This window comes from Pezoporus flaviventris, unplaced genomic scaffold (genome assembly GCF_033815535.1).
Source record: "Pezoporus flaviventris isolate CSIRO_AGI_PZ_B2104156 unplaced genomic scaffold, CSIRO_AGI_Pfla_v1 ptg000009l, whole genome shotgun sequence".
Taxonomy (NCBI): domain Eukaryota; kingdom Metazoa; phylum Chordata; class Aves; order Psittaciformes; family Psittacidae; genus Pezoporus; species Pezoporus flaviventris.
This window is the reverse complement of record NW_026892557.1, coordinates 4428656-4449362: the sequence shown is the minus strand read 5'-3', so window position 1 is coordinate 4449362 and position 20707 is coordinate 4428656. Positions and strand designations below refer to the sequence as shown.

At 51.3% G+C, this 20707-nt stretch overlaps 1 long non-coding RNA gene across 2 annotated transcripts; it reads left to right on the top strand.

Annotated features, from left to right (window-relative positions):
* Positions 1–2409: 2409 nt before the first annotated feature.
* Positions 2410–13348, top strand: LOC133267612 (uncharacterized). Of its 2 annotated transcripts, none has more exons than XR_009742815.1 (5): positions 2410–2723; positions 6626–6746; positions 8123–8328; positions 8798–8945; positions 12602–13348. It is a non-coding gene; the product is annotated as an uncharacterized LOC133267612 (long non-coding RNA). The 2 variants fall into 2 exon arrangements; XR_009742816.1 differs by lacking the exon at positions 12602–13348 and adding an exon at positions 9263–9536.
* Positions 13349–20707: the final 7359 nt, after the last annotated feature.

Below are 20707 nucleotides of genomic sequence, written 5' to 3'. Positions count from 1 at the left end.
AGCGCATCACCCGAGTGCCTCCGTCTGAGGTGTCTGAAGGTGCTGTACCCTGAGCAGCTGACAGGCAGCTAGGCTCCCAGCCCAGCAGGAGCTTCCCAAGCCCCCGGGCAGGGATGCTGGGTCCTGCTGATGGAGCAGGGAGCTGAGCTCTGGGTCACATCCCTGGACAACCCCTTCCTTCCCACTCGCAAGGAGCTTGCATTCAAAGGAGGAGAACCCAGGAAAGCTTGTTGAAAAGGTTGCAATCTATTAATAAGTAAATTGCTCATTTAATTATCTTAATCATGCTTTCACTGGGTTAACATTATTGCCAATACAAAGGGAAAAAAAGGCGAAAAGGGAAAAATTCTCCTGGATTAGCAAAGCCTCAATTACAGGCAAGTGAGTAGCACGGTTCATTTTAAAGGCTCTGTTGCTCCTTGTTGCACAGGCATTACTGGAAGGGATATCCATGGATATTGGGCTGGAAGGAGAGCTGGCTCCCAGCAGTACATGGATAAATGAGTCGAGCAGCTGGGCTTTTTTAAAGGACACTTCTTCAAGGCGGGCGAGTGCTTCACATCCCTGGTCGCATCTTTACAGCAATGGCACCTTTGCTAACAACAGGCATTCTGCCTGAACGTGTGTGGAGGCATTTTCTCCTGTCAAGCTGTGGCCATTTGCAGTTTAAAGGATGATAATGGGGATTGGGTTTGGAGGATGAGTTATGGGCAGCGGGGAAAGCACGAGGCTTGGGAAAAGCAGACAAAAGACAAATGTGCAGGGGATGCAGGCCGCCTCATGCCATATTCCTCCCCATGCACTTCTTCCCACCTCTACTTGATCCATGCTCATCCTGGGGAGGTGAAATAATAGATAAATAATAGATAAACAGTAAGCACTGTGACGGGTGCTTCTGGTGCCATTAAAGAGCAGCAACCCAAAACTGGCCAAACTTGAGGCACTCTGGAGCCCAATTTGCTGGAGGGGGGTTCTGGAGTAGCCAACAGGCACCACTGCTTCCACTTGCTGGGAAGCTGGGTAATCTGATTTTCCCCAGCCCCAGAGAGAACAAGCACGTCATCCATATTCATCTGCTCAAATGAAAGCATGAGCCCTTGTTCCTTCGAGTGGAACTAACTGAAAAGTGATGATAGTTTTGTGAAAAATGCAAGATTATGTGCACAGGAGCAATTCTGTACAAACTGATTAATTATGGAACAGTTTGCTAATGAATGAGCCAGCTTCGGTCTGTCCCACCCAATTGCTGCCAGGAAAGGGGAGCCATGGGAAGGGATGGTGGAAAGGCGGCTGTGGGCCAGGCTGCAGCGGTGCACAGACCCCTTCAGCTCCAGATGCCTGCTCCCAGCCTGGAAGCATTCGCTGCATTTTACACTTCAGGAAGCCTTATGAAACATCTATAAATGGGAATAATTTGATTTTCTAATGCAAGCAAGCAACTGGCACTGGTGGAAAACGCGTGTTCCTTGAGCAGCGCTGGTGTGCCGGAGCAGCCGCACGGTGTCGAGCCTCCCATAAATGGAATTCCTCACTTTTAATGGAATTCCCAAACGTCCCAGCTCTGTTACTGCTATCAGCCCTATCTGGTTTACACTGTTAGGTGTGGGATACGGCAGCACAGGTCCTTGGGAGGTGACAGCAGTGGTGACATTTCTCTCAATATCTGTTGTGGTGCAACTTTAGAATCATGGAATGGTTTGGGTTGAAGGGACCTTAAAGCTCCTCCAGTCCCAACCCCTGCCACGGGCAGGGACCCCTTCCACTGGAGCAGCTTGCTCCAAGCCCCTGTGTCCAACCTGGCCTTGAGCACTGCCAGGGATGGGGCAGCCACAGCTTCTCTGGGCACCCTGTGCCAGCGCCTCAGCACCCTCACAGGGAAGAGCTTCTGCCGAAGAGCTCATCTCAGTCTCCCCTCTGGCAGGTTAAAGCCGTTCCCCTTGGTCTGTCCCTACATGCACATGTTTTTCACATCCTTATGACCCATGCAGAGTGCACGGCACGCAGGGATTTGGGATGAACTAAATCCAGGAAGCCTTTTTTATTGAGCTTGGTGGAAGATTTGTGCACAATGAAAGAAGTAATGAACACTGGCAAGTGCAAATAAGAGGAGGTTCATTACTTATGTTAAGCAGATTATGGATGTTACTTACAAACAGATTACGTTTGTGTTAGTGGACAAGGAACTCGAGCTCCTCCACATAATGGGGTGCATGGAATCACCTGTTGAAGCACCCCCACCCCAGCATGGAGCAGGGTGAGGATTCCCAGCTGAGGATGGGATTCCGGTGGGAGCCTGGGCACGGTGAGTGCGGCTCCCTGGGGAAATTGAGCTCAGCTGCAGAGGAGCCTGCTTTGATGGAAGCTATAAATCACCTCGTTAGAGGGCAAGGTGTCTCCTTTCTTTCTCTCTGTTATTCCAGAGCAGGGCAGCCTTTCTCTTCCTCGAAGTCTGCACGGCCAGGGAAAGCTGCGTTTCCCCCTATCTGCTTTGAACTGGCCTTAGACAAAGGAGGGAATATCTCACAAAGTGAGTGATAACAGCAGTGCCTCCCTGCAAGCCAGGTCCTTGCTCTGCAGCAGAGCACCACCTTGCCCCATTGGATGCTGGTGAGGATGTTGTGGCCCTTGGGAATGTCGCAGCCCAGCCTGGCCAGTGCCTGGGCTTCTCGTGTGGGAGCAGAGCTTGGGAACAGACAGGAGCAGACCAGGAAACAGCAGAACGGGTGAGCAAAGCATGGAATGGCAGGAGCGTGGTGGGACGGGTACCGGGTGTCATAGCCAGCCACACGGTCGTGCCTCTGCTGCTGGGTTTGTGCTGTGCTTCGTTGCAGAGGCACCAGGCGAGGCTGTATCTGCAGCCCCTTACAAGGGACCAATCAAGTCGTTTGCACTTTAGTTCTCTTTCCTCTTCAGTCAAGAGGACACTTTAAATGTCATGTAGATTACTCAAATTTGATATCTGCTTCCAGATCTCAGAACCAGGTTGAGGATGTCTTTTTCCCCATGAGCTAATTTGCTTGTTCCTGAAGGAAGTGATGCAGGATCTTGTTAAGGGAAGCCTGCAGAGATTGTCTTTTGATTTGGGCAAACAGGAAAGCTGTCAGGCAGTAATCGGTGCAGTGGGAAAATGATGAGGGGCATTATCAGAGATGCATCAATTCCATTGGTATAAATGGGGACAGGTAAGGGGGCTGCTGATGTCTTGGGGCTCATTACTGGGGAAACAGGATTCCGTGTCAGTCAGGAGAGCACATTCCCACTGTTTTAGTGGTCATCATGAACATGACAAGCAGCGTGGATGTGACTTGTTCCAGGGCAGGGACCCTCAGATGCAGCTGGGTGGGCTTATGCCCTGAGCAGACATCTCCTCTTGAACCTTCGCGTTAAAAAGCTCTTTCAAGAGCTGTTGGCAGCAGGTATTCAGATGTCTCAGTGGGAAGACTTTCTGCAGAAGCTGCGTAGGTTTAGGGGGAAAAAAAGCCCCATCACGTTCTTGAATAGGTATTGCAGATGAGGCGCTTCATTGCGTTACCCTGTGTAAACCAAGAAAGCTACAGCGAGGGAAATTGCCGCTGCAAGCCGCGGTGGTTTGACATGCAAATGACGGCTTTTCTTGTGCTGATGGAGCTGCCGGGGCTTTAGTTTTACACCAAGTGCTCCGTTCCGTGGCTGTCCCACAGCCCTGCCTGGCAGCTCCCCTGTTCCCACTGCTGCCCAGCGGCTCCCGGGTCGGCGGTAATTTGGTTAACCACCGCTGTTTGTGGTCTATGGGAGCAGGGGAAAAGAATCCCGAGATCCAGGGGGTTACTTCTGAGCCTGAGCGCCGGTGTCTGCTTTACGCAAGGGACGGAATTTCCTCTTTTGGAGGTCTCACTGTGCGTTTTGAAGTTATCAGTTGTTTCCATAGACATGTGCCGAGTGCACAGGGTCAAGGAGAAAGGGATCTGCTGGATGGACGGTGCCCAGACACGTCCAGACTGAACAATAGGTGAAGCTGGGTCTTGCTCGTGGGCCTGCTGTGTGTCATCACGGCTGAGAGCTGGCTGAGCCCCCAAGGTGCCTGCGCAAGGGCAGAGTTTCAGAGTTTAAAGGTAAGCTGTGACCCCGCTGCTTGCCAGTGTGATGCTTTAAGGCTCTAAAAATAGAACATCTCCAGCGGAAGAAAGGTATTTTTGGAGAAGCTTGTTACTGCAGCCAATCGCACGTCATTACCGAAGCCTTCCTTTCGTTTCCTTCTCCACGTAAACCTTGGCAAGTGCCAAGAAAGAGCCGACGTGCGCCCTTGTGTAGCGGCACCCCTGGAGGAAGGGATGCCTTCATCCGCCTTCCTCACCCTCCCCTGGCAGGAGTGATGCTGGTCCACGTCCAGTGTGTCTGCAAGCCTTAGCCAACCCCAGACCATATTGTGTGCCTGGGGACATCAAACCTGGCCAAATACCTGCCTGTGCCTTGGCGTGAGGGCCCGGGGGAGCAGTGGGGGTCAGGGTGATGTGAAGGGCAGAGCATGGTGGGGATATGCAGCGCCGTGTCCCGGCTCCCCACCAGCCAGCCCCACATGGGGTGCTGCGCTTGCAGAAGCGAACTAATGAGCTGCTTGCAATCAGGGAGGAGGGCGGGATGTGGTGGAGCCCCAGGAGATGCAATTAGTCCTCACTTCACTCCAGGCATTGCCATGAAGCCTGATTTGAGCCATCAGAAAATCTGATCCTGGGGGGTCAGGCACGTACCCCTTAATGAAGTGATGGGAATGCCCCTGGCAGTTTATTTACCAAAATCACTGCTCACAACAGGCTTCGAGAGGGACTCCAAGTACAGGGAATGCTGAACTAGGGTAGAAAGCTGCTCGCAGGAGCAGGCACAGGGGTGTCTCATTCTTTTTGTAAATGAAGAAAGCTCTTGGCTCCCAGCAGACAGCTCACACCAGCTTCGCTGTGTCTCCCTGACAGTGATGGAGTCAGCCTCTGATGTCTCTTACAAGCAATGAAATTAATACCCTTCTTCGTTAAAAGGGCCATACCCAACTGCTTCCCAAAAGGTGAACATGAACGTGCTGATTTCCTGTTGTTAGACACGTGTTTCAGCCTCGGAGCTGCAAAGGTGAGGGCAGGAGGGAGGAGAGTGCAGCTCTAGAGTTTGGCACCCAGTGTTGGTGGAGGGAAGCACCTCTGGTGAGGCCTGATCCTGCAGGAAAGGTTGTGCCAAGGCAGCTCCTGGGTCAGACCACTGTCTTGAGCCTTTTCAATGCCACAAAAGGGGAGAGGAACCTTCACGGGTGCAGCCTCATCATCTGTGTGGCATTTACGTGTAATTTGTGGCCGGTATCTCACTGCTTCCCTGGTAGAAACCGGATTGTTGGCTCCTCAGCTTCTGTGGCAGCTCTGTCAGAGACATTGAAATGAATCGGTTTGAAGTGAGTTCCCAGAGCACTTTTACTGCTGATTTATCCATGTGGCAAGATGCTGCATGAGTTACGCTGGAGGGAGGAGGAGGAAGGTGAAGTTGAGGTGGTCTGGCTGCCCACACCATCCCATAACCAGAGTTTAAGTATCTCAGCAATGCCCCCTGCCCACACTCGGGATCCAGCCGAGTTCTCTGTGCCTTAAGTTTTCCTTTTCTTGTTTCAACCATGTCCTAATTGGGAAACCAGGGAAAGCCTTAAAAAAAGAAACCAAACAAACAAAATTAATGAGCAGCACCAGGGGAGGGGGAAAAGCATTTTTTGGCCAGAGTCCTTGGCACAGGGAGGGAAGAGCTGCTCCTCTTGGAGAGCATTTAGTCCCTGCAAGCTGCCAGTGGAGGAAGTCAAGTGAAAACCAAGCGACTGGAAGCTGAGTTCTCTGCAGCCTCCCTCTGCTTTGCTCATTTAGTGCCTCAGCCTTAGCAGTGAGTACTTGGATGTTTATTCCCAGGCTAAATTGCTTTGGGAGCTGTGACTCCTTTGTCAGCGAGAGAGAAAACAGCCTGCCCATGGGCTAACAGCCTTCACAGCTCCTTCCCCTGGCTGCTTGGGCTCGCACCACGGAGGCCTGCAGTGAGCATCCTCAGGCACCACGCCGACCAAGCCCTGCCGCAAGGACCTGGCAGCCAGGCTGTGGGTGACAGCAGGGATGAGCATCCCTGGGGCTGGCTGCTGTACTTCCAGTTCCAGGCATCCCACAGAGCATCCCACAGGAGCAGCCTGAGCTTCTACCCTGCTCCTTGGCAGCCAGGCAGCCCAGACCTGTTTGCCAGCATGGAGAAGGGCTTCTGGTGCTGGCAGACGCAGGAGGCTGATGTGCATGGAGCCACATGTTGAAGCCATGGGAATAGGTCTGTGCATCTGAGACTGTCAGAGCTCAAAGCTTCCCTGTTCCTCCAAGCAAACCTCAGCGGTGCTCACACAAATTAGGATCTGTTTGATATAGACCAGAGCAAAGGGAGTGTTGGTAAATCTGCAGCAGTTTGTGTACACAGCTCTGGTTTACACAGGGGTTGTGTGGCAGCTCCTAGTACAAGCCTCTTCCCTTTGCATAGCCCCCCCCTGTGCAATTGGGGGTCAGTTTTCTCACCCTTGGGTTTGGTTCCGTCTGGCCAGTGTCTATTTGGGGGGTTTCTGGCCTCTCTTTCCTGTGTTCCCTTTCCCCAGCAGCATTGCATTTCCTCCCAAGCACTGAGCAGCAAACACTTTCCTTGTGGGCTGCATGGAAAACTCATCCTTGTAGGGCTCATCCAGCCTCATCTTCACCCTCAATGGCTGCTTCACAAAGGTAGGAGGAGGTAACTCACCAGTTCTTGCTAACTCTGTGAAAGTCCTCGCTCCTTGTGCTGGTGTGTCCTTCCTCTTTTTCTCTATGCACCATCCCAGCTCTCTAGAGCTACCAGCAGTTTCTGGATGCTCAATTGCCTTTTAGCAATGGTCCTTCTCAGTCGAACTTTAGCCCTGAAGTTTGGGGTAGGAAGAACAGTTTTCTTGCTCTGGCATGAAGTTAGGAACCCAAATGGAGACATTTAATGCTTCACAGGCGTTATTAGAAACAAAAAAAGCATCGGGAAGAAACCATGCCATAAATCCAGGCCTTTCTGTAAGCTTTAAATCTGTTAGACCATAGTCTTCTGAAACAAAAGTGACTGCACCAAATAGAGATTGTTATTGTTTAAATGTTTCTGCTGGGAAATGCTGCATGAAGAGGAGACACAATAGCTGCCCTGACGCAGGATTTATTAGAGCAAGTTGGCACCAGCCTATTTGTAGGCAGCGGAATATGCTTGTAGAGATTATACCAGATTTACAGTGATTAATAATGGATTGGACATGGCAGACTTCAAAGGGTTTGGCTCCCTCGCAGTTTGGTGGTGGGTTGAGTTGAAATACAGCTGCAGATTCGCTCCAGTGGCTCAAACAACTGTTTTTAACTCGGAGAGGGAGGCTTTGGGCTGGCTACATCGGCAAAGCCCTGTTCCGTGTCCCCTTGTCCCCCTTGGTTTACACAGGCAGCACAACGGATGCCCCTGCACTGGCCAAAACCGGCCTGAGGCAACTGCTGGGGAAGGTGAAGCCCTTAATTATGGGCAAGGTTCTTGGAGATGGAGCGGGGAGCTCATACCGGGGGGATGAGTGGGGATTTTGTCATCAGTCTGAGGGATTAAGCGAGCTGGGGAATGTAGGACATCCCTCTCACCCGCAGTGGCATCCGTGCGCAGACCTCGGGCTATTTTTAAAGACCTTCTCTGGCTGTAACTTTTGGTATTAAACACTTGAAACCTGCTCCTTGCTGAGGGAGCTCCCTCTCCCCCTGCATCCGGAAGCTCCCAGGCCTGAGGGCAGGATGGCAAACAAAGATCGAGGCTCTGAACGCTGGTAATAGTGTTATTAATTATGCATCGTTATAAACATGCTCTCATTTGATCTCTGTCAGGCAATTCAGTGGTGTTCTGCGTGTGGCTGTGACTGTGCTCTGCCCAGCCGCATCCCTTCTCTTTCCCTGTCTGCTCGAGCACTCGGGGATATGTGTGTTCATACAGGATCTCTCAGATGAGCAAAGAAAAGGCCAGGGCAAGCGTGAGTTGCTGGGGAGCCTCAGACAAATGTATTTCCTGAGTGATAGGTGCTTTGGCACTAATCAGATGTTACTGTGTGTTATAGTTGGGAGGCATCTTGGGCTAATGGAGACGTTTCCCCTCTATCTGCTGGAATCTGGGCGTCTGGAAGCAGAGGAGCTCTCATCCCGCTCCAGGCGGGGCTGATGGGATTTGCACCGGTCCCAGTTGCCATGGAGAAAGTGTTGGATGGTTTTAATACATCTCTGTGAATTTCTCCCCGGAGTTTTCCCATGACAGGCTGGACCGGAGGTAGTGTATAAGAAGCTATAATCTTCCAACTCTATGAAAAAATGATTGATGGAGCATGAGGGGCACAAACAGCTGCCTAGGGCTCTGGGAGCACACGGTGCAAGGTGATGGGTACCGGGATAGACCCCTGGACCAGGGATGCACGATGCAGCCATGAACCCCCCTGCCCCACACTTCTACCTCAGCAGGGCTGAGCTCCCCACCTTCCCACCAGCAGGCATTCCTTAGGAGTTAAGGAAATGAAACCTCTTGTTTTCGCATCGGTGTGTTTCCATTTGAAATCCTAACATTTACATTTGCCTGTTTGCTTTTGGAGTTAATGAAAACACAAGTGATTTCTAAACGCAAAACACAGCGCTGGTTTCCAGCTCTGTGTGCCAAGCAGTGATTCACTCACCTGCCCAGGCTTTCACTTGGGTTTTTTTCCCCCCTGGATTCATTACCCTGCCCTGCCTTTAACCATCATCAGGCACAGACCGTGATGGGATCAGGTAAAGCGGAGCTGATGTTTTCAGTGAGAAAGGAGACAGCAGAAGAATGAGGAGGAGCAGAGAGGGAAGGGCTGGCTGTCAGAACCCACGGAGCCTTCTGGAAACATCGGGAACAAGACCAGGATGGTGAGCTTGGGAGCCGGCTGCTGTTCGGTCAGTGCCACCTCCTTCCTCTTCCTTTCCCCCTTTTGATTGTATTATTTGTACCCTGCTCCAGCCCCAGTGGTACTCGGAGCTGCTTTAGATTCTCTGAACATCTTCCCTTTGACAGCTCATGGGCTTTTGAAATATGAAGTCCATCAATCACCGGTTACTGTCACCTCCACGGTAGATTCTGCTTCTTGAAGCCAGGCGCAGCGCAGTGAGGGGTGGGACTGCATGAACGGCTGCTGCCAATGCCAAAACCCAGGACCCAGCTCCTTGTCCTCTCCTTTGTTTTCCAGGGATTCCAGTGAGGCTCGGAGGACAATTCCCATGGAGTGCCATGGGGAGGTTGCACAGCGAAGCGTGCGCTTGAGCGGATACACCGGGGCTAAAGAGTAATTAATTAGTGAGTTTATGGTGTTTTCCCATCTGAAATGAAAAACAAGAATCATGCAGAACATAGGAGGTAATTAGGAGGCAGCAAAGCTACAACGCACCTTTAAAGGGCTCCGAAATCATCGTGTTCAGCAGCAGGGTTTTGATGTAGCAGCTGATAAAGGCTCATGTCCTCGATCGCATAAGGGGAGCACTCACCACGCTTTGCCCTTCATGTGCATCCAGGAGCGCCCGAACTCTTCCTGCTCCGCGATCACATTTCCCATTTAAAATCTGTTGGCCAAGATGGGGAAATTGGTTCGTGGTTTATGGGCCTAGTTTAGTTGGTTTTTTTTCTCCCCTCGCATTTACAACTGGCCCCTTGTGTTCCATCCGCCCCCGATGATTTAGCTGCGCGAGACGTTCCACCAATCCATTAGAGTGGAGAGCACGGAGCGGGTCATGCATATTAAACGTGAAGTTTTTAATACAGTTGGTTCAATCAGCTGAAAGAAAAACATGTTCGGTTCCCCCCCCCCATCTTTTACAGCATCCCAGCTGCTGCTTTTGGCAGGGCCATTCCTCAGTGGTGTCCAGGGATCTGACTGCAGGGCAACGATGCCCTGTGGACCAAGGGCATCCCCTCCCTGCCACTGCGCTGGTAAAGGTACCTTGGAATGCGCATTGCCTCTCTCAGTGTTGATCCATATGGCTCTCCCTTGGCACTAGAAGCTGAAAATCCTCATTTTACACTGGTTTTCCTTTCGGCCAGGTCCGCAGTGCCTGTGGGTGCCATCCGCCCTTGGCTACCCTCACCTAAACCTGCACAGAGGCTTGAGTTTCCCTCCATGGTGCCTTGTCTCCTGCATGTGTTTCCAAAGGCTCCTCGTTCCTGCATGTGAGGTGAAGGCTCATTTTTGGGGTGGTGAGGGCAGCCCTGGTGTGGGGGCGTGCACGTTATTGGTTTGCTTCAGTGCCTGTGATCAATACAAGGGTAATTTTCTGTGTCTTTGGAGCAGTTTATTGGGTTTCTGGAGTGCTCGTTTTCCAGAGTAATTTCTCCAGCTTGTCCAAGCCTCTCATCGTGCCTGTGCTAAGTGACTTGAAGGGCTATTTTCTACTCCACTTTGTTGCTTCTGTTTTATTTTCTGGTAGGCTTTAAATTTACATTGAAGTGTCTTTCTGTTCCGTTTTGCTGACACGGGCACAAAAAGAGCCACCTGGGCACCCCAATGAGGCATCATTCTCCTGGGCAGCCTGCTTAGCTCCAGGGGTTTATGCTTCCTGCATCCCAAACCCTGTTCCTCTGATCGCTATTGCCCTTCATTGGGGCAGTGCTGGGGCTGCAGGATGCCGTGTCCCAGAGCTGTGCTGGTCCCAAGCCCCTCTAAAACCCAGTAAATCAAAGGATGCCCCATGAGCGCGAGGGAGGGAGGAGAAAGCCTCATCTTTGCAGATGACATTTAAGCCTGCAGAAGGCCGATGTATTTTCCCCACTGTCACATTTAAAAGGCACGGCATTCATTATACTGCTGAATAAATCAGGTTTTTAAGAACATATTTATTCAGAGATGAGCCAGTCAAGAGCTTCTCCTGTTTGGACAGAAGCTTCCAGTGCAGGAGTGAACAACCCACCGCTCTCCTTGCAGCTGGTGCTCAGGCCCTTTCACAGGAGCCAATGCTGAGGACTGACAACGCTCCAAAGTGCTCACACCCCTTCACTGGTGATGGCTGCAAAGGGTTAAGTCGCCGAGAAGGAGCTTGGTAAATCAGGCAGGAAAATAATCAGCTCCCAGTTGAGGTGAGGAGATGCTTGGTATTTTACAGCTGCTTTCATACACTTTACAGAATCTAATGGTTACACAAATAATACCTGGGGGATGATAACAGGCTATAAATAATTCAGGGTTTTCTGAACACAGGCAGGTTTGAGGAGCTCCTGGGGATGGCTCGGGTCCTGCTCCTTCCCAAAGGTCCGGGGGGAGCAGTGGCCTCTGGCCATCCTGGCAGCCCCTGGGGCCATGTCCCTGTGTTTTCCCATCCCTTTGCACCCACCTCACCCACTCCCCTGGATGCTGGGGTGGGTGCCAGTGATGCTCTTTGCGGATGGTGCTGTGAGAAGCCATGGGCCGTGGCCATGCACACGCAGGGCTGTGGCTCTGCCTGCCTCTGTGGCACCACTTTTCAGGTTATTTGAGGCCTTCTGAGAGCCATTGTGCAGAATCCCCCATCTGTGGATGCGGTGGATTCAATTTACCTCTGCTGCTAAATGTTTTGACAGCCTCTCTTCTTCCAGCCTAGCACAGCGTGTCACGTTGTATGGTAACAGCCCCTGCCGCGGCACACGGTGTGCTCCGTGCTGGCACGCTGCGTGCTCCCTGCACCAGAACAGGGGGAAACATCCAGGCTCAAAGCCCTGAGGTGGGAAAGGGGGGGGGGCTCACCCTGTATCCCCCCAAGAGATCCCTAAGTACAGATCCCCTGGCTGGTCAGTGGATACCTCAGCATTGAGCGCACGAACTCCTTCCTCCCTTAATGAGAACAGGACCAGCAGAGTTGGTGGCAGGACCCGCAGCTCAATCGGCCAGGAGAGCCAAAACCTTCCACGCTGCCATTTGGAAAGGAGTTTTTCCTCGGCCCGTTTCTCAGGGAGCAATTGATCTGTCTAATCTCTTATCTGTGACTATGAAATTGTATTTCCTTCTTAATAGGCCTACAGATGTTACAGATGAATAGGTTGGGAGATGCGCTGTGAATGGCAGGAATACTAAAAAGGGACAGCAGGTTTTGCTGGCTTTGGGGTGAAGAAACCAGCATGCAGGAATGGCTGCAGCCCCACTCCTCGAGGATCTGCCTCAAACCCCCACATCTGTGCCCAATCTCTGCTTAAATCAGGCCGGGGAGGTCTCAAAGAAGCTGTGTTTAAGTTGAGGCATCACAAAGCTGTCCTGTCCCCTTGTCGCCTTGTGTCTGCACTGCAAAGGCAGAGGAGGTGGTGGCAGACCCCACTCTTGCTCTGCAAATCGGAGTTTCCCATGTGGAAAGGTACCGAAGCCTGGTTTTTGGGTGCCTCAGCCATTTCAGCTCCTTATTGGAGCAGCTATTGCTGCCTTCAGGGTGGCAGAGGGGGCTCTCAGTGCCTTTGCCCTCTCCTTTGCGCTCCGCAGCTCTGTCAGTCGGGTTTTCCAGTTTCCCTTGCTTTGGTATTTGGGTTGCAGAACTGAGCTGACAAAGTCCTTTTAACCTTCGTTCCTGCCTGACAGGGGCTGCCTCGCTTGGCGTGGGTGTGATGTGCTGATGTGAAGTGCCTGCAGCCCTGTCCATCCCCTCCGCTTCCATCACTGGAGAGGTTCCTGGGACCAAAGAGATGAGGTGAAGCAGAGACGTGAAACGTTCAGTGTGGGGCCCCCGCGCTGAAGCTGTTTGATGGATGAATATGGAGTGGCTGAGGTGACCTTCTCAGGAGGTGATGGATGCTCTGCCTGTCCCCTGCATCCCTGGTGCCTGCCGAAGGGATGGAGCCCTTTGCAGGACAGCGCTTGGCAAAACCCCCACCAAGGACAGGGCACTCGTCCCCAAACCACCGCTGTATGTAAATACATGGGATTAATCACTATATCATCCAAATACAGGTGGATTAATGCACTCTCTTAATACTCTGTTTAAGCAGCTGACTTTTAAAAAAGCTGAATAATTGGGGGGAATTACTGTAAAATCAGAAAATTTAACAGTTTATTTACTGCTTATTGTCAGAGCTGATGGCCAAGAAAAGCCGGTAGGTCCACACCACTGCCATAGCCCAAGGGATGGCCAGGACCCAGGGAGGGATGGCAGGGATCAGGGGGATGCTGATGCTATGTAGCCCTGGCTGTGGAAAACAGGCACACCAAAAGCAGCTTCCTCTGTCTCCCTTTTAGCTGCTGAGGAAGTGTTTGCAGTGATTGCTCCGGCTGGTGCAGCCAAGTCCTGTTATCAAAACAAGACTGAAAAAGCAAGGAAATAATTAAAAAAAACCCACCCTGAGGCACCGTTATTTTCTCTGGATAAAAACACTTCTTTTGGTAGAAGTGGCAGCAAAACACTTTCATCTCAGCCCCTCTCTCTGTAACAGCCCATCTGCTAAGGCAAATCTGGTGACCGCGTGCCTCGTGTTGTGACTGTGCCCGATGACTCGGGAGGGGTTTGGGGCTCAGCCCCTGGCTCTGGCATTAATGGGCAAAGGCATTGCTGTAACAGGCCCCGATGCTGTGAGTAGAGGCAGCTCCTCCACGCCATGTGGTAGCAGGAGATCCTTAGGATAAAACCCCACTTCCTCGGCATGAAGGAACCGCAGCCATTGCCAAACAATGGGGTTTATGCCCTTTGTATTAGAAGGGAATGGGACAAAAAGCTCCTGTCCCCCCTTCTCAGACAGCAAGAAGGGGATGCAGGAAGATGGTTCCTTGCGGATGCCTGCCCAGGGCACGGACTTTGTTGCCGGAACCAAGGCTCCGGGTCCACCACTTGCTCCAGAAGCCTTTTGGTCTCACCACAACGCAGGCATGGATTGGGAACAGGCTCCCAGAGCCATGGCTGAGTCTCCTGCCTGGAGTGAGCAGGGAGGCGTGAAAATCCCTCTGTCATAGGAAGAAGTGAGCTTCATGTCCTCATGTTTTAATACAGGAAATGTCACCTGCTCCTCTCGTAAACAGAGAATTTATCTGTCAGCAAGCTAAACCAGTGTAAGTTGAATAATATTTGGTGATTAATGTAGTCGACAGATTTCATATTTCCTTTAAAATATTTGCTGCGTATTTCTGTAAATTATTCATCTGCTTTATAAGGCAAAGCAAATATTTGTGAATAGATATGAATTACGTGATTTATAAGAATGAAATATTCATGAGTCGTTTTCATTATTCACCTCGTCCTGGAATTGCTACATAAATCTGATCAAGCAAATAGATTTGGAGAAGCTCAGACTGAATTTACGGGTATCCCGGAGCTCCTGAGGCACCAAACCGGAGCGGAGCCGGACCGAAGGCTTGTGCTCCACCAAGGCTGCTCCGTTCGGCATCCACAGCTTCCAGGGCAGGCAGGGATGCGGCGGTGGCTGAGCCTCATGTGGAAATCAGCTTTAACCTGGATCTCATCAGAGACAAGGGCAGGAGGAGGAGGCTGATGCTTTCCTTCCCTGCCAAGGACGTCAGTGCTGCTGAGAGGTCGCACAGCACCGCAGGGAAGGATGCCAGGAGAGGGGTTTTGAGGACTACAGCGGGAGCATCAGCCATGCAAAATGAGAGGAAAACTGGATGAAGAGCCCTGTGCACGGCTCTGAACCCGCGCTTCCAGGTGCCCTCTGCCAGCCTTTGGACTCGGCGTGGGAGCACCATCATCCTTGTGAGTGCCCCTGGCATCCCGGACCCCTCTCTTCCAGGCTGCTGGGCTCCTGTGGCTGCAGGATCTGAGCTTCTGGAGGGCAGGTTTTGCCCTCTGCTTGCTCTCTCTGACCGCTGGGGAGCCCTCTCCTTCCGAGAGACCAGCTTCTCTCCACGTGCATCCTCCAGAATCTCATCATTTCCCCCCTACCTCATGAAGGACACGCTTGATGAGGCACATTCATCTCAGCCTCTACTCTGGCATTGTGAGACGAGGACAAGCATGGAACATGTTGACGGCAGAGCTGTGATCCCAAAGGAGAACCCTGGCACAGGGGGGAGCAATGGGACCCGTGGCCACAGGTCCCTTGCAGGGACAGGGGGAGGTTGGGAACAAATCTGGTGCCAATCTTGGTGTTAAAAACTTCATTAAGCAGGTGCTTAACGTGTAAGGATGCGAGCAGTGCCTCCAACTACACTGGGACCCTGGGTGTGCTTAAAGTTAGATGCATGTTAAGCGCTGTCAGGACCAGAGCCGCCCGGTGCTTGCTGCTCCTCACAATGAGCTCTGCTTTGTGGGAAGCTGCAAAAGGAGCACTCAAAAACTCCTCTTTGGGGACCTTCCTGTTTTCCAGAGTGTTGATGTGCTTTCTTTTTAAATAGCTAGCTGCCACACAGGAAATAGACTGCTCCATAGATAGCGTTATACATCTTCTGCCACCCGGGTGTTTTGCTCAACACTGCGCGGGGATGTCATAAAAGCCATGTGCTTAGCCAAGTGGAATTGCTGACTCTATTACCCTGGCCAGAGAAAAATGCCCGTCTTCTCCCTCCCTCGTATCCATCAGGAAGGGGCCCTTACGTATGGCTCATCCCAGACCTGCAGCCAGAGCGCACCAGCCTGAATTAAGTGGAAACTCTTTGGGGATGCAGAACCGGAGGCTGTGGCATTGGCGGGGCAGCCAAAGGACCTCATGCCCAAGGTGAGGGGTGGGTGTGTGGGGATGCCCAGGCCATGGGGCCAGTGACCACACTGAAGAAGGACAAAGGGACTTTGGATCCCAGGCTGTTCCCTCTGCACTGCTGGCTCCCGGCACACTTTCTTGCAGTGCCTGTCCCAAAGGTCACATTGCAGCCTGCAGGGTGGCAGCAGCAGCAGCAGTGATGTTTTATCCTGGCCGAGGCAGCTCCTGAGGTGTCTCACTAAACACCAGGCTTGTTCAACCGTGGGATGGCATTTTTCCCCTTGCCGGCTCTGGAGTAGTCACGGAGAAGTCATTTATCAGCACCGTGTGTGCAGCCAATCTCCAGGGCTCTGCTTCACCTCCCGCTATCTCCTGGCTCCACTGCTCTTAATGAAGCAGTGATTTTGAGGCGATGGTCTAATGAATTTGAGGAGGTTTTGACCCTTTTATTGCAACGTCTCAAATATCAGGTGCCTGGAAAATAGTTTTAATGTTGCATAGACGATTATGGGCTGATGTATTTATTCTAGGCATCCTGCTCTGAGATGTTTCACCGAGCTTTGGGACAGCAGCCAGCAATCTGGAGTAGTGGGGATTCAGCAGATAAGGCTTTTCCTTGTCTCCATTTGGTGCATTGGCCCCATTGGCTGTGGGGCACCAAGAGGCAAAGCCTCCCAGACCCGAGCTTTTAGTGGGTTAAAACCCCACAAGGTTTTAGGAAGCAGATGGAAGGGGATGCAGGGAGGCCATGGAAGCAGCAAGGCCACTGAAGGCAGTGAGCTGGAGCTCCCCAGCCCGGCCGACAATGGGAGATGTTTCCTTGCTTTGACTCCAGCTCAGTAACAATACATGGGTTTATAACAGAGAGAAATTGCCCCCTCGGGTGAGCACAGCAAGAAACACCCGCCAATATCGGCCCATGTTTGTCTGGGGTTTTTTCCCTCTGGCTCTATGCGGTCTCGACAAAATGAAGCAGAGCACAACAGTGAGGGACCTGGGCTCAGGCGGTGCGCTTTGCACTTGGTTTGGATAACACAGCGTTTTACATGAGCAAGTCAAGGGTTTGGTGAGTTAGAGGCGACCGAAGCATTCAAGGGCAAGGCAGTAAATTGTTCCTTGTTCACAAGAGAGGCTCGGGCTGTGTCTGCACTGCATCGCTGCTCTGGGGCCAGGGGATGCTCGTGGAGTTATAGCAAGTGTATCTCAACAGATAGAGGATCCCAGTGTCCTGCATCCACAGGCAGCACAAGAGCAGCTCATGGATCTCTTCAAGTTTCTTCTTCTCCCCCATCCACTTTGCCAAAGGACTTTGTTCCTCAGTCATTTGTTCTTTAAAAGAAAACCAAGATAAAAATCTCCAGTCTTCCATAGGACATCAATTGCTGCTACTTTAGAGCATATAGGGCTGGTAATTACGTTTTTGTTCAGCAGCTGATAGACTGAAAACTGCTTTTAACACTGAAAAGGAAGGAAGAGGCGCCTGTCTCCAGATACCATCAGGTATTGTCCTCAAGCACTGGGAAGGGGCCTGCCTTCTCCTGGAATCCCATAACAAGGGCTAAGTGGTGGCCTCAAAGCCCTGCAGCAGCCCTGGAGGCACAGGGCCTCTTCCCCCTTTCCCTCCAGACCTGCTTGTGGCAAATCCATTCCCAACCATTCCATGAATCCTCCTGGCCACCCCTTGCTGCCTCCTCACACAGGACACTGGGTTTGCCAGCACCAAGGAACAAACACAGCCAAAGCCATCATTAGCTCTTGTCAGCCGTAATTTTAAGGTCTGTTAAATAAGATTTAAATATTTTTTTTACTCATTAGCAGTAATTTCGGATGATTCTCCCTCTTTAGGAAACTTCAAGTGTGATTGTAATAGTTTTGTAATTTGGGGCTCTAGCATTAAAATTAATGATGTCCTAATGCTCTCCGTGCACTAGAAAAGTCTGATCAGTTTTGTCCCCTTTATATATCATTACTAATAGAACATTTTAATGGCTGTAATTTCCAGCCCTGTAGATTGGGACCTAAAAATAGGAAGAAAGCCTATTTCATCACACCATGCCAGCCGCTAAATAATTCAATTACACAGACCGGAATATCTGAAGCTGGGTCTGTTGCCAGCTGCAGATAACCAAAAGTACTTGATATTACTTTTAGAGCAGGGCTATTACAAGGTCTCACCCTGTGGCCCCTGACAGGGATGCCAGCGTGCAGCCACCAGCCATGTCCTCATGCAGCCATCAGGGATGCCGTCAGCTGGAGATGCTGCTGGGGTCTGGTCACATCCTGCCTCTGGAGCAGAAGGGCTCCAGAGATTCTTGGGTCCCAGGTACATCTCTCGGATCCCCAGTGTGGCAATGCCGAAGACCCAGTGCGTGGTTCGGTTTGTCTCTCCCGCTGAAGTTTGGGTGCCAAAGGGAATTTGTTATCACCTGAAGAGCAACATCTACAGCAGCGAGTGCAGAATAATCCATGAATTTCAAATTGGCAAGAGCAGGCTGAGTAAAACAGGTTCTGTTCCTTCGAAGAAGCTGATTTACAGTGCATCAGCCCTGACCCTGTCGACACTTTCCCTGCCAAAGGAAGCAATCATCTGCTTCCAGCCCTCTGCTGAAACACGGCAGAGGAACTTTCCCTGTGATATTCTGTGTTTCAGTTACCCTGAAACCTTGCCCAAATTCCTAAGTGATTCCGGGTGTGTTTTGTTACAAAGCTGCTGGCGTTCATCAGGCAGGAGCAGGCAGAGGGGGTTTTTGGGGGGGGACAAGAGGACGGATGGATGGATGGATGGATGGATGGATGGATGGATGGATGGATGGATGGATGGATGGATCTGCTGCTCTGTTCCCAGCAGGGTGTTGTATTGCTCCTTTCCCCCTTGGAGGTAAGCACAAGCAGAAGGCTTTCCATGCTCTGCAACAGCTCAGGAAACCAAAGTATCCGAACAGTTGGACTTGTTGTTCCCAATCTGTTGGTGCGTTACAGGACTAGTAATACACTAAAGGTACAGCTTTTAAAGGCACAGGTACCTAAAAGCACCAGGGTTATCTCCTTCCCTCATTTGAATAACACAGGTCTGAAAACATGGCATTCTGGCTGTCAGAGAGAAAGGGTTTCTTTATTCCATTCATAATAGGGTATCCCAATGCTTCTTGCCTGCCTGCCCTTGCCTCGCTGCCTCCCCCCTGCAGTGCCCAGCCATCCCACAGCCTCCTGGTGTCTCTGCACTGCAGAGTTTTCCCTATGCACAAGGACCAGCATTTGCTCAGAAAATAAGGATTTTCACCCCACTTTTCCCCCTCCTTTTGGCAGCAAGAGGTTTTCCTGCCCGGCATGGGGGAGAGCAGAGAAGAGCACATGAAATGGTGGCATGGCCTGCTGAGCCCCACATGTGCTGTGAACAGGCAAGGACAGTCCAGCCATGACTGTAGTGCTTTCCTACGGTGGTAAATTCCACATCTGTGTTCCAAACCGATGCACTTCCTATCTCAAAAGTACCGATCAGTTTTTATCGGTTCCGTCGAGCTCCTCCATGTAAGTACCGCTCTGCTATCAGCTCCACAAGTGTTACAGTGCAGTAAAAGATACTAGAACGTATTTAAAGCTGTATTTTACTGCTCCTCTCCTCTTTGGAAGGTCAACTCCCAGTGGGTTATTCCACCACCTCCATGGTGGTGCCGCAGCCCCATGGAACCTATTCCCACAGCACCGAGACCCAGACCTAGCTGCATATCATGCACCAGCTCTGATGGCCCTCTGTCCCCTTTAATGCATTCCCAGTTCCCAGCCAATGCTCTTTGAAGGAGATTCCCAAGTGCAGCCGTCTCCAAGCCCATCGCGCTCTGTGTTAACTCCAAAACTTCTTTTCTCACGACCGAAGAAAGTGCTCGGGGCAGCTATTAAAATGGAATCAATCAGTGTCAAATAAAAGCCATCAGAATATGACTGAGTCTGATTGCCTGTAACCAACATAATTAGACAGTGAGGATTTTCTTTCTTTTCCGTTTCTGCAAGAGGGCTAAAAGCCTCCAAAATTGGAGCTAATATCCTGTGTCTGCAGCGGGGTGAGTTCACATTTGACCTATTGTTCAAATAAAAATTCTCCTCAAATCCAGCCCAATCACTGCAGGGCCTTCAGCCCAGACCTGAGAGCCCTGGAAAAACCCATAATCCTTGAAATTTGCTGCCATTTCGTATGTGTGATCCAAGGGTGGCAGGGAGGAGGGAAGGTCGTTGTCTCTCTCATTAATCACCACTGAGGGAGCAGCCTTCGGCCCAGCAAAGGTGAGCATCACCCTGGAAGTGTTTGCTAAATAAAGCCAGGTGTGCACAGGAGGACTGCGCTGGGGGGAGAAAGGATGAGCTCTGAGAGCAGCCCCATGGAGCTGTGTTCTCTGGCCAGGCTCTAGCACACCCGCACGGTGCCAGTGCTGCCATCCCAGCCTGGGCATCTCAAGCATCCTGTATCAAAGCGGTTCCCTTTGCATCTCCAGGAACGCCGTACAGATCTCCTCGGGCTGACAGAAATAGGCCGTGTTTCCATATTCCCTGTCATCACTTATCTGTATCCTCTCACTCTCCAAATCCTCTTTCCATTTATATTGGCTTTAATGAGGAGCTGCTGTCCCACTGCGCCGCTGCCCCGTGCACCAGCATCCTGACGTGGGCCGGCTGAGCCAAAGGCAGCGTCGTGGCTCTTCTCCCACCTTTAGCACAAGGATTTCTGCCTGGTTATCCCCATTACCTGGCTGGTGGTTAGGTGGGGTTTTTCCCTTCCAATTATTTCTTTTTTATCAGCTCTTTGATGTTTGTCTCCTGTTATCCTGCCTCTAAGGCGATCTGCAAAGGATGCAAACAAATGAGGTTCTCATTATTTCGACCTTTTTTTCTTCACTCCTTGAATGTTTTATTGATCCATTGCTTCCTCACCTCATTTGTCTGTGTTTTGGCATGGAGCTTGTTTGGGCAGGTTTATGGGAGCGGAAGCTTTTCCCAGTGTAATTCTGCTCCTGGTGAAGGTGATATCACTGGCGGTGGCAGGATGCTGTGGAGG